Source organism: Triticum aestivum, chromosome 5A, assembly GCF_018294505.1.
Source record: "Triticum aestivum cultivar Chinese Spring chromosome 5A, IWGSC CS RefSeq v2.1, whole genome shotgun sequence".
In the NCBI taxonomy this organism is placed as follows: Eukaryota; Viridiplantae; Streptophyta; class Magnoliopsida; order Poales; family Poaceae; genus Triticum; species Triticum aestivum.
Genome location: NC_057806.1, coordinates 536416007 through 536428032, shown reverse-complemented (window position 1 = coordinate 536428032; position 12026 = coordinate 536416007).

The following is a 12026-nucleotide window of genomic DNA, read 5'->3' as shown; positions in this document are numbered from 1 at the left end:
CCCGAAAAGGGCCAGCTCATCCCCACCCCTAGGCCTCATGAGAGGGTGGTGTTCCTCCCCCATTTCCTCCGCGGACTAGGCTTCCCTCTTCACCCATTTGTCCGGGGGCTCATGTTCTACTATGGCCTGGATTTCCACGATCTGGCCCCAAATTTTGTCCTCAAAATCTCGGCGTTTATCGTCGTGTGCGAGGCTTTCTTCCGCATCCGCCCCCATTTCGGCCTATGGCTCAAGACTTTCAATGTCAAGCCGAAGGTGGTGCGCGGCAACCAGGCGGAGTGCAGAGGCGCCATGGTGGGCAAGATGGCCAACGTCTTATGGCTGGAGGGCTCCTTTGTGGAGACCCTGAAGGGGTGGCAATCGGGGTGGTTTTACATCACCGAGCCACGCGACCCCGAATGGGTCGCAGCCCCTGAGTTTCGGTCCGGACCCCCTACGCGGCTCACCTCCTGGAAGGAGACCGGCCTGTCGTGGGGTAAAAAAGGAGAGCCGACCAGACTCCAAACCTGCGTCCAAACCCTGGTGGACAAGAAGCTCAAATTTGTCAACGTAGTCCAGGTTATGCTCATCCTCCTGATCCTCCCGTGTCAACAACGGGCTTTCAACCTGTGGGAGTTCGACCCGGCGCGGCACCAAACTCTGAGCAGGCTCTTCGACACGACGTACGAAGATGCCTGGAAGGTGCTTTTCAAGGGCACCGAGGCCCCCGCATTCGCTACCGAGGATCGCGGATTCAGTACGCAGCGTCACGCTCATGCGGTAAGTTCTTTTTTTCCTTTTACAGGGTATCAGTTTTTCATAGTTTGACTCCATGTGGGATCTAAGCTCCCTTACCTTTGACAGGATTGGCAGGTGATGTCCGGACAGATCAACTGTCCGGCTCCTTTGCCCAAAGGCCCAGCGGACGCTCGCTTGGCGAAGCTGCTGGTCTCGGCACCCTATGTGGTGCCGGAGAGGAAGGCCGCGAAAAAGGCCACGGGGACTCGAAAGAGTGCCCGGCACCAGGAGGTGTCGGATCCATCATCCGACGGTTCCGAGGCGCATTCCTCCCGTGAAGACGAGGAGGAGGAAGAAGAGACCTCTCCTCCTCCAGCGGGAGGAGAGAAGAAAAGGAAGGGCGCCCTCTCTGGGAAGGCCGAAGGGTCCAAGAAGGGGAAAATCCTTCCTCCGGACTACTCCACAGACGCCGACGACGGCGGAGAGGAGTGGCAGCCTAGGGCCAAGCCCCTGGCAAAATTGCAAGTATCCGGATACCAGAGTAACTCATAGTATTCGTTTATTGCACAGTTTTCCCTTATGTCGAGTATGTTTATGCAGCCCACCCAAAGACCGGCTCGACGCGTCGTCGAGCGGCTCACTGGACTCGTCGGATGTGAACTTGCTTCCAACGGCTTCCTCCCCCCGCCCTACGGACGACACCGAAGTGTTGTCCCAACAGGTTCCAATCCGGGAGTTGGTGGTCCTGGAGGCGCCGCAAGGCGACCTCCCGGACTCTAGGAGTAAAGGGGATGAAACCCCCCAGGGCTCCAAGTCCGGCTCTAGGCCGGACACCGCTCCGGAACCTTCAAAGGTTCCAAAGTCCGGCGGAGGACCTCCTTCCAAGAGGAGCAAGCCCACCGTGCCAGTTACCCTCGTCCAACAGGAGGCGTCGGACAATCTGTTGGAGGCGCTCCAAGGCGCCTCCATCGACGAGGAGCACCGCACCATTATGAGTGCGGTGGTCCAGAAGGTTCAGTCCGCCAAGAGCGGACTGACTGAAACTTGTATTAGCCTTTTAACAGGCTCTGAGGTAAGTAAAGAATGTGTAAATAATATTACCGCGTAGACAGTAGCCCCTGATGCTCTGTTTGGCGTTCGGGAAGAAAAGCCGAATAGAGGATCAAATAAAATTCGCAGGAGTCTAACAAAAAAAGAGTCAATATGCGTATGCAGGCTTCTTTGCTTGCGTCCGCCGCACTGACTGCGGAAGTGGACACGCTAAAGCAGAACCTCGAGCTGTCCGAGCAAGAGCTCGGGCGTGCCAAGAAGCAGCTTGAGGAGGAGGAAGGTAAGAAATACCTTGTTTAAATATATATATATATATATATATATATATATATATATATATAAGTGCAATTGCAAAAAATGACAGGATCATCGTGGCTATTGTAGGGGCCATGTCTGAGGTGGCAACCCTTAAGCAAGCGCTGGTCGAGGCCGAGAAGAGGGCGGCCACGGAGCGCACCGAGCGGGAGAGGTATGAGGCCGAGGTTGGCAAGGTGCGGCAAGAGCTCTAGGTTCTCAAGGAAAAACATGAGAGTTTAGAGCTTGACTCAAAGACGCGAGCGTCCGAGCTCGCGGTGGCTATTGAAAATGCCAAGTCTGCCAAGGCCGAATCCCAGAAGACCCTCCAGGAGTTGGATGAGGTGAAGAAGATAGCGGTGGGTAAGGCATTATTTATGCAAAGCAAACACATAAACGTGAGTTACTTGTTACTTACCCGAATCCGGAGCTCTCCCGGAGCATTCGCAGATCTTCCCCGGAGTGTGTCTGATGCCGCCACATTCTATCGAGCCGAGGGAAGCTCGACAGAGAAGGTGTTCTGGTCTCAGTATGCTGAGGCCGGACACCCCGTGCCCCTGAGCGACCAGCTGAAGCAACTGGTCGAGCTCCACAAGGCGGCCGAATAGGCCATAAGGGGCCTCATAGTTTGGCTGTGGCCTGGAGAGGCTCTGCCTGGGAGCTATTTCGGGCTGGTGCGGCGGCTGGTGGAGGCCTGTCCAAGGCTCGAAGTCATCAAGCGCTCTGTCTGCATTGAAGGTGCCCGGAGGGCCCTTGCCCGTGCTAAGGTGCACTGGGGCAAGCTGGATGCTGAGAAGCTTGTGAAGGACGGGCCACCGCCGGGGAAAGAGCATCGCAAGCCCGAGAATTATTATAAGGATGTTCTGAAGGGTGCCTGCCTTGTGGCGGATGAATGTTCTAGGGATGTAATTTTTGAGTAAAACTCGCTCGTTTTGTCCTGTGCGCTGAAAACATGTTCATATGCGCTAAGCAATGCTGTTTGAATTTAAAATATTACCTTCTGTGCGGCTGTTTATCAATTCTGAGAGATGGCAAGTCATCGGCTTCTGCCCCCGTGCCGCTAGTGCTGGGGTGTTTGGGGATAAACCTGAGCGCTCTTTTTCCCATGTTTGGGTCCTTCGAGGGAGGCGCTCAGCCCAACGAACAAGGCAATCGGACTATAATGCGTGAACACTCTCACTTAGCCATAGAATTCTATAATTTTAAATTTCGGCGAAGCCCCTGGTATTCGGAAGACCGAGTTGGGGGCGCTATCCACGCCTTGGCCGGACGGAGCCGACTCCTCGCCCTAAGCGGCATAAGTCTTTAAGGACTCGAAAAAACCTCTCGAACAACGACCAGCTCACGCTTCATCATGACAGTCAATTTTAGCTTTCTCCACTGAGGTGCTCGACCTAGCTCAACTGGGGCACAATCGCATTGGTTCTCCTAGTGCTACCTTAGCCGATATAGCGGAACGTAAGGCACCAAAACATAGGAGCCGGGCAAACCCAACTATTGACCCAAGATATGATTCGGAGCCGATGCAAATAATGCTATAAGTTCGGGGTGCCGCACTTGTTAAAGTGTTCGGACTTCTCGCACCATGTTGAGGGGTACTGAAGCCCCTGGCGTATTTTGGCCGTACCAAAGTGTACGGGTGCAACATGTCGTTAAGGAACATATATAAAAAAGTAATGCAAAAAATAGACGAAAGCTATGCATTGTTTATTAAAGAGGGCTGCGATCAAAGCAAAACGATACAAGTAATGCGATAAGCAAAAGGTTGGACTATTTAACATGTCCGTTCTAGGGGCAAGCTGCGGAATAGTATGCGAAACAGGTATACTGCTCGAGATAGAGACCACCTGGGAGTTCCGTAATGCGGCGTGGCTTGTCTGCTTCCCTGGTTCTTGCATCGTTTGTGCGGCAATTGAACTTCCGAACGGGCCTTCTGAAGAGTGGAGTCCTAAAAGTAAGAGAAAAATAAAAAATCAGCAGCCCCTGGTGCGGTTTAAGCCGTGTTTCGGGCGTGCCGTGATGGTGCCCCTCCCCCTGTACCCATGGTATTTCTAGAGCGTAATTATGTACGCGAAGTACTGGTATCGCAATTTGCGAGGGCTGGGGATGGGGCCGCATTGCTACGCCTGCTCGGGTCATGCCAGGCGGTCTTGTTGTAGATTACTCCGGGTGCGCTTGACGGTGTCCGGTCGCTTAATGGCCGAACTGGAGAACTGCCTGGAGAGGCTGCTTTGTACTTCTGCTGCAAGGGTTTCCGTGTGCTCCTCCGTTCGGAGGGAGCGTTCGGTGTTTCCATTGACCGTAATTACTCCTCGAGGGCCTGACATTTTGAGCTTAAGGTATGCGTAGTGCGGTACCGCATTGAACTTGGCGAATGCGATTCGCCCGAGTAGTGCGTGATAGCCACTGCGGAATGGGACTATGTCGAAGATTAACTCCTCGCTTCGAAAATTATTCAGAGATCCGAAGACCACTTCAAGTGTGACTGAGCCTGTATAGTTGGCCTCTACACCTGGTATTACGCCTTTAAAGGTCGTTTTGGTGGGCTTAATCCTCGAGGGATCTATGCCCATTTTCTGCACTGTATCCTGGTAAAGCAGGTTCAGGCTGCTGCCGCCGTCCATAAGGACTCTACTGAGATGAAATCCGTCAATAATTGGGTCTAGAACCAATGCGGCGAATCCGCCATGACGGATGCTAGTGGGATGGTCCCTTCGATCAAAGGTGATCGGGCAGGAGGACCATGGGTTGAACTTTGGGGCGACTGGCTCTACCGCGTATACGTCCCTTAACGCGCGCTTCCGCTCCTTTTGGGGACGTGGGTTGCGTATATCATGTTCACCGTCCGCACTTGTGGGGGAAAACCCTTCTGTCCATTGTTGTTCGGCGGCCGGGGCTCCTCGTCGTCATCGCTATGCAGCCCCTTGTCTTCATTTTCGGCATTTAACTTGCCTGCCTGCTTGAACACCCAACAATCCCTGTTGGTGTGATTGGCCGGATTTTCGGAGGTGCCATGTATCTGCCATAAGCGGTCTAGTATTCGGTCCAAACTGGACGGGCCCCTAGGATTCCTTTTGAATGGCTTTTTCCGCTGACCGGATTTAGAGCCTCTAAATCCGGCATTAACTGTCGTATCCTCAGTAATGTCGCCGTTAATGCGGCGCTTCTGCTTGTTGCGACGCGACCTGACACTACTGTCCCTGGTATCCGAATTACCAGGGTTCTTGGTCATATTGTTGCTACGAGCAAGCCAGCTGTCTTCTCCCGCGCAAAAACGGGTCATGAGTGTCGTGAGTGCTGCCATAGACTTCGGCTTTTCCTGTCCAAGGTGCCGGGCAAGCCACTCGTCACGGATATTGTGCTTGAAGGCTGCTAGGGCCTCGGCGTCCGGACAGTCGACTATTTGATTTTTCTTTGTTAGGAACCATGTTCAGAATTGCCTGGCCGATTCATCTGGCTGCTGAATTACGTGACTTAGGTCATCGATGTCTGGGGGTCGCACATAAGTGCCCTGGAAATTGTCGAGGAATGTGGCTTCCAGGTCCTCCCAACAACTGATTGATCCTGTTGGCAAGCTGTTAAGCCAATGCCGAGCTGGTCCTTTAAGCTTGAGTGGGAGGTATTTGATGGCGTGGAAATCATCGCCGCGGGCCATGTGGATATGAAGGAGATAATCCTCGATCCATACCGCAGGATCTGTTGTGCCATCATATGATTCGATATTTACGGGTTTGAAACCCTCGGGGATTTGATGATCCATTATTTTGTCTGTGAAGCATAGTGGGTGTGCGGCGCCTCTGTACTGGGCTATATCACGACGTAGCTCCAATGAGCTTTGTCTACTGTGTTCGGCCCTGCCAAATTTGTGGCCTGCGTGACGGTTACCGTCTCGAGCCGTGGGGCGCCCACGCGATCCGTAGATCGATCTTGTTTGCCTTGCCTTGTCCTCCAACATATCTCGTAAGTCCGGCGCATATTCCCGTGCCTTGGTACGGGGTGCGGCTTGAGTGGAGGGCCGAGAGGCCTCTCTGTCGCGGCCACGAGGTGGCCGGTCGGCCGCATCAAGTGCTTCCTCCTCTAATCGGGGTAGCAACCTGCGCTTTGGGTAGCTCTTGGAGGGGCGTTCGAGTTTATGCTCTTCGGCCGCAAGGACTTCAGTCCATCTGTCGACTAGCAAATCTTGATCAGCTCTAAGCTGTTGCTGTTTTTTCTTGAGGCTTCTTGCCGTGGCCATAAGCCTGCGTTGAAAATGCTCTTGCTCGACGGGATCCTCTGGCACGACGAATTCGTCGTCGTCGAGGCTTGCCTCGTCTTCGGAGGGAGGCATATAATTATCGTCCTCGACCTCTCTGTCTGCCGCTCTCTCATGAGGGCTGGTTTCTCCATCCTCCTGTGCTAAATCTTGCTGGAGGGGGTTTTCTTCGGCACTTTCCGGAGTATTATTATCTCCCGTGCTGGAATCACCGTATTTGTTTTGGCGGGATTTTGAGCGGCGCCGCTGACGCCGGCGCTTAGGCTGTTTCTTGGAGGGGTCATCCTCCGCTGTTCCATCGCCATCTCCTTCTTTTGGGGTGTCCACCATGTATATGTCATATGACGAGGTGGCTTTCCAGGGCCTGATAGGCGCTGGTTCTTCATCGTCTCCTTCATCGGCGTCCATACCGTCGATGTCTTCGGAGTCGAAGTCGAGCATGTCGGTTAAGTCGTCGATAGTGGCTACAAAGTGGGTGGTGGGTGGGCTTTGAATTTCTTCATCGCCCGAATCCCAACCTTGCTGACCGTAGTCCGGCCAGGGCTCTCCTGATAAAGAGAGAGACTTCAGTGTCTTCAGAATATCGCCGAAAGGCGAGTGCTGAAAGATGTCCGCGGCAGTAAACTCCATGATCGGCGCCCAATCGGATTCGATCGGCAGGGGCGCGGAGGGTTCGGAGCCCGGAGAGGAGTCCGGCTCCTTGGAGTCACAAGTCTCGCGGAGTGCGGGGCTGGTGTTCGGCTCAATCGCTGTTGGGGTCGCAGCCCCCGAGGCGGCGTCCAACCGCCCATCCTCGATCGGCGCAGCTGGCTCCAAATTAAGGGTCAAAGCCGATGCGGGTGCGGCCTCCAGGGCACTGTTCGGCGGCAGAGCTAGATCATGCTCGTCGTGACAGTGCGGCGCGCTCGGCAGTGGCTCGAATCCATCGAAGATCATGTCCCCACGGATGTCAGCCGTGTAGTTTAAGCTTCCAAATCTGACCTGACGGCCAGGGGCGTAGCTTTCGATCTGCTCCAGATGGCCAAGTGAATTGGCCCGCAGTGCGAAGCCGCCGAAGATGAAGATCTGTCCAGGGAGGAAGATCTCACCCTGGATTGCATCGCCATTGATGATCGTAGGAGCCATCAAGCCTGACGGCGACGACACAGGGGAACTCTCAATGAAAGCACCAATGTCGGTGTCAAAACCGGTGGATCTCGGGTAGGGGGTCCCGAACTGTGCGTCTAGGCCAGATGGTAACAGGAGGCAAGGGACACGAAGTTTTACCCAGGTTCGGGCCCTCTCGATGGAGGTAAAACCCTATGTCCTGCTTGATTAATATTGATGATATGGGTAGTACAAGAGTAGATATACCACGAGATCGGAGAGGCTAAACCCTAGAAGCTAGCCTATGGTATGATTGTTGTTGTGTATGTTGTCCTACGGACTAAAACCCTCCGGTTTATATAGACACCGGATAGGGTTAGGGTTACATAGAGTCGGTTACAATGGTAGGAGATCTACATATCCGTATCGCCAAGCTTGCCTTCCACGCCAAGGAAAGTCCCTTCCGGACACGGGACGAAGTCTTCAATCTTGTATCTTCATAGTCCAGGATTCCGGATGAAGGTATAGTCCGGCCATCCGGACACCCCCTAATCCAGGACTCCCTCAGGTCCAATAGGCAAATACTCTGAAAGCCGGCGGTCCAAAGCTCGTCTCCACCGTCAGACAGATGGCGCAGCGTGACACTGCTCCAGCGGGCCGCGTAGTGCCTAGCCCGGCTATTTAAGCCGACTGCCGGCACTGAAAACCTACCCGTCCACATTTGCCCCCTCCTGTCTGTCGACACCGCCACTTTTCGCTTTCCGTCCGCCTCCACTAGTAACCATGCCAGCACGCCGTCGGGTTATGAGCTGCCCATATATATCGCCGGAGCACGGGTTGTAGCTCCTTGTGCAAATTCGGGCAACGCACGAAGCCCGGATTGTCGTGAGCATACCGCCGGACGCAGTGGATCCGAAGGAGGACTTGGAGGTGGTGGAGGAGGAGGTTGACGAGGAGGAAGGGGAGGAGGAGGTTGACGAGGAGGAAGAGGAGGAGCAGATGAAGGGGGGCGTGAGGGACGCTGATCTGCTGGTTTTCCTTCAGTCGGAATCGAAGGCGGAGGCCAGACGCCGTTGCCGGCAGGTGGCGGACGTGGAGCACGTCATGAAAGTCAACGAGGTGCTCGCATATATGGATGAGGAGGACGAGGAGCCTTCCTATGCGCCCATCTACCCAGCGCCCGGCACCGACGTCGTGGACATCTCCGACAACGAAGCGTAGTGGTTAGTGTTAAGTCGTACGATAAATTTATTTTGCATGGTTTGTATGGATCTAGGAGATGAAATGTGAGAGACTCAGATGCAAAGCACCAAGTTTGTGGCGTGACCAGTCACTGTCCGCAAACGCGCCCGGTCGCGTCCGCTCGCATTTGAGAGGTCTGGCTTTAGATATATTTGTGTTTTGATATTTTGACCAATTTTAAAAGACATGCATAGTTTATTTTGAAATTTTATGTATAATTTTCTAAAATGCAAGTATTTGTATATATTGAACATAATTTGATAAAACAATTTTTTTTAAATTTTGAACAAAATTTTACAAGCATGAGCACTTTTTGGAAAATAAAAAAGAAATAAAAAGAAAAGAAATACTGAGAAAAAAGCATGTTCCCTACAGTAAACCGGTCACTGTTACACGGATTTGAAAAAGTTTGTCATCTTTTAAGAAAGTTCATGAATTTATATGCAGGAAAAGAGAATGAGAAAAAAAAAGTCCACCAAACAAAGCATGAAAAAAAAGTAAACCTGCGACCTCCTGGGCCAAACGATACTAGAAAAAAAGTAAACCCACAATCTCCTCGTGTAGTGGGACACGAACTGAAGAAAGAAGAAAAAAGATGTTAGTGTTTGCTCTTTTTTCTAAATGTTCGTGCTTTGACATTCTGAGCAATTTTGAAAGGCGCGCACGATTGTTTTTTATCTCTGTTTAATTTTCTAAAATGTGAATTTTGTATGTTTGGACATAATTTGAGAATACAAACATTTTTTGAATATATGACAAAATTTTAAAATCACGGGGCATTCAAATACAAAAGACACAGAAAAGGAAAAAAAGAAACAAAAAGAAAAGAAATAGTGAGAAAAAAACGAGTTCGCTAGAGTAAACCGATCGCTGTCACATGGGTCTGGAAAAAAAATGTTAATTTTCGAAAAAGTTCAGGTATTTAATTAAAAAGAAAAGATAAAGAGAAAAAAAGTAAAATCAGCCAAACAAAAGTAAACCCGTGACCTCCTCATCCAAACATAACTAGAAAACGAAAAGTAAACTCAAAACCTCCTCGTTTGGTGGGACATGAACCGGAGAAAGAAGAAAGGAAGAAAAAGGATGTAAGTATTCGCATCTGATGAGTTGTCCGATTGGCTTACCAAGGAGTTCACGGTTTCGAATCACGTCCCGCTCAGCTTAACATAAGAAGAAAAGGTAAAATGTTCTGCGTACGCCAGATCGTGTATGGGCGATATGTACACATGTCGCGTATCGACGTGCTCGGCGTGTATGAGTACTTTTAAGAAAAATCATCGTATCCTTTATTTATAAAGGGCTATGGAGGTCCCAAAAAGCTTCTAGATATCAGTAGTGCCCTATGGAACCACATAATTCGTTTGTTTGAAACGCCACTACACATTGGCAACACACAAGGCGCCCCGGCTACAGGATCATTCGGTAGGGATCCGCCCAGATATACTACGTGCAGCTCGCCTCCCTACCGAGGATGGAGGGCGACGTCCGTTGGCGAGTCCGCTACACGGCCGACCTCGTGACGGCGAGACAGGTTCGGTTCGACGATGGCGAACTGTGGCTCCGTTTCGGGGCTCTCAGGATCGTCCTCCTCGACGCCACGGGCTGCATGGTGGATGCGCGCTTCCTCAAGGAAGGTGAGTTCGTCGGTATTGGTGGCATTGTCCCTTTTCCGTGCCATTTCGCGAGGGTTTTGGACAGGATTCCGGCGAACTCAGCGGTCCCCGGCGAGGGCTCGTCGGTACACGTTGCGGGACCGTCACGTACGGGGACTAGGGCCACCGCGATACACGGGCATGAACGCACGTCCCTGGGGGCGCGTCGCCGCCCACTTCCCGTGACAGATGGACCAGGGGTCCTCGGGCGCGCGCCAATCCGCCATGGCCCTGATGCGCGACACGTGGGGGGAGGCGCATCCGACCGCCATGAGCGCCGCGGACCTAGGGTTTCCGGGGCCGCCGCGGATATAAATCACGCGTCTGCCGCCCCTTCCCCCATTTTGGATCTGGACGAGGGTTTCGATCACTTCTGGAGCGCTCCGCCTCCTATTAGATCTAGGGTTCGTCAGTCCTTCGCCTGGTGGGAAGGCAAGATCCATGGTGATAGTCGATCTTTCGCTCAAGTAGTTGCTTCTTCCCATCCCACAAATCAAATCGTTCCACCTAGAGCTGTTGAGATGAGAGGAGAGGGCTTCGGTGCGGGCCACCATGGCCGCGGGGCTGGTCGCTTCGACCGCGGTCGTGGTCGTGGATTCGACCACGTGTGGAAGCGCAAGCCGGAGATGGTGCATTCGTCCTCAACCAGAGCATCTGGATCTGACGGGTCTGGATTCGACAAGTGGGATGAGGCCGCCGGCGAGCGCCATACCGCCAATGTTAGTCAGTCCCACTAGGATGGCAACACGGAGGCAGGGCAGGAGCATGTCGGGGTGGAGGCGACGGGGAAGCTGACGGCCCCTTCCTCGCATGGGAGGCAGGGAGCCCTGGACAGCGACGACGTGGATCCGCGCGCCTCCGCCAAGAACAAGGCCGCTGCAGGGGATCGAGATCTCCACACTTCCTCTAGTACTCATGCACCCTCTTTTGATGTCTGTCAGATTTGCAATACTCCTGGCCACTTCACTGCTAGATGTCCTTAAGCTCTTTGTGATCGTTGCAAGAAGAGGGGTCACTTATATGTTGTTTGCAATGAATTCTTTCCATGGGAATGCACCCCTGCGATGTGTGCGTTTCAGTCCAAAGGGCAAGGTTTCTTTTACATTCCTGATTTTCGTGTGGATAGGCAGCCTAGAGAGCGCATTTTCAATATTGTTGTCACTATTACTGAAGGGTCCGCTCCAACTAAAGATATTGAACATGAGCTGAGCGTGTATGTGGGTCAGGGGTGGAGATGTTCGGCTAGATTCTTTGCTCCGCAAAAATTTGTTATGAGAATGCCGAATCCTAGAGAGGTTGACAGAGCTCTTTTTGTTGAACATGTTAGACTTAAACAATGTGGAGTTAGTGTGAAATTTTCCCCCTGGTCTGAGGATATTGACTCTGAGGGGCTTCTGGAAGTTGCATGGGTCAGAATTGGTAAGATCCCACCTAACAAAAAATGTGATAAAGTTGTAGCTTATGTGGGGGGATTGGTTGGGATCGCCCTGGAAGTGGATATGTCGACCATTAATCGTCCTTCTTCTGTCAGAGCAAAAATAGGATGCAGATCTGTATCCCAACTGCCTGTCACTGTGGAAGGAGTACTTGGGGACGCTTCTATAAATTCACCTATGAAATTGAAGAGGTTCTTGTTAAAAACCCTGTTGATGAGGAGCCTGTGGATCCTGTTGCTGATGACAAAACCAATCCTGAGTACACTTCTAAAAGGAAACATACTGATCAGGAGAAAA